This window comes from Chrysochloris asiatica, unplaced genomic scaffold (genome assembly GCF_000296735.1).
Source record: "Chrysochloris asiatica unplaced genomic scaffold, ChrAsi1.0 scaffold00359, whole genome shotgun sequence".
Classification (NCBI taxonomy): Eukaryota; Metazoa; Chordata; class Mammalia; order Afrosoricida; family Chrysochloridae; genus Chrysochloris; species Chrysochloris asiatica.
Window position 1 is genome coordinate 88,005 of NW_006408877.1, and position 1,655 is coordinate 89,659.

At 47.9% G+C, this 1,655-nt stretch overlaps 1 pseudogene; it reads right to left on the reverse strand.

Moving 5' to 3' along the window:
* Nucleotides 1-116: 116 nt before the first annotated feature.
* On the reverse strand, nucleotides 117-1,069 carry LOC102827875 (annotated as a pseudogene).
* Between the last annotated feature and the right edge of the window lie 586 nt (nucleotides 1,070-1,655).

Below are 1,655 nucleotides of genomic sequence, written 5' to 3' on the forward strand. Positions count from 1 at the left end.
AAAAAAAGATGCAATGTTTTTCACTATTCATTATCCTATCATTGTTAGTCCTAATGCTAAAAACAAAACAAAACAGACAGAGAAAAAAGTCAGAGTGGGCTTGCTGGACAAGAGAGTTATAAGGGAACATGGCTGAACAGGTAAGACACAAATTCACCATTGTCCTACAGATGGCCTCCGCCAGTATCATGGAAATGTCGATAATCTGAATCTTGGAGCAGAGTTTCATTTTGTTCTCTTGCGGAATTGTGTTTGTGACGACCACCGCCTCAAAGGCAACATTATTGATTCTGGAAATGGCTGGCCCAGACAAGATTCCATGGGTCAGGATCACGTAGACTTTGGTGGCTCCAGCTGAGAGCAGCTTGTCTGAAGGGTGGCATATTGTACCACAAGTGTCGGCCATGTCGTCCACCAGGATGGCCATGCTGTCCTTCTTGTCACCCACCAGAACCATCCAGCCCACCTCATTTGCCTTCTTCCTCTCTTTGTGAATCAAAGTGAACTCCACATTCAACCTGTCGGCAATCGATGTCACCCTTTTGGAACCGCCTGCATCCAGGGAGACGATAATGCAGTTCTTCCACTCTGTAATGTTCTCCTGGATCCATTGCAGGATCGCAGGCCCTGTGTACAAGTTATCCACCGGGATGTTGAAGAAACCCTGGATCTGCGAAGCATGCAGGTCCATGGTGATGATATGGTCCGCCCCAGCCACCGAGAGCATGTTGACCACAAGTTTTGCAGAAATGGGAGCCCAGCTCTTGTCCTTCTTATCTTGGTGGGCGTAAGGGAAGCACAGGATGACGGCTGTTACCCTGGATGAGGATACGATTTTGCAGGCGTTGATCATGATGAGAAGCTCCATCAGGTTGTCGTCGATTTCCCTGCAGCCGCTCTGAATGATGTAGATATCCTCCCCTCTCATGCTCTCACTGATCTCCACACTGGTCTCCTGGTTGCTGAACTTCTTGGTGACCACCTTGCCCAGCTGTAGGCCTAGGCGGTCAGCCATGCCCTGGGACAGTTCATGGTGCGAGGAGCTGCTGAAGAGCACAATGTTGGGCATGGCAGAGTGCAAAGTGAAGGTAGTGGTGCTGCTGCTGGTGGTGGTGGTGGTGGCGACGGTGGTGGTGGCAGTGGCAGCAGCGGTGGTGGTGGCAGCAGTGGTGGTGGCAGAGGTGATGGCACTGGCAATCCTAACCCTAAGCTTAAGCCTAAGCCTAAGCCTAACCCAAACCCTAATGGGCATACATGCTCTGATTGGAAACCTAACAGTAACCTTAACCCTAACACTAAACCTAACCCTAAGCATAACCCTCACTGTATCCCTAACCTTATTGGAAATACAAGCTCTGATTGATACCCTAACACTAACCCTATTGAGAATACACACTTTGATTGAAACACTAATCCTAACACTAACCCTAAATCTCACCCTAATACTAACTGAATTTCAAGTTCTGATTGACAGCATAACCATAACGCTAACCCAAACCCTAACCTTAAACCTAACCCTAACCCTAAACCCAACTGTAACCCTAACCCAAACACTAACCCTAACACTAACAGGAATGTATGCTATCAGTGGCAACCTAAACGTAACCCTAACCCTAATCCTAACCATAACTGTAACCTAATGGGAATACAAACTC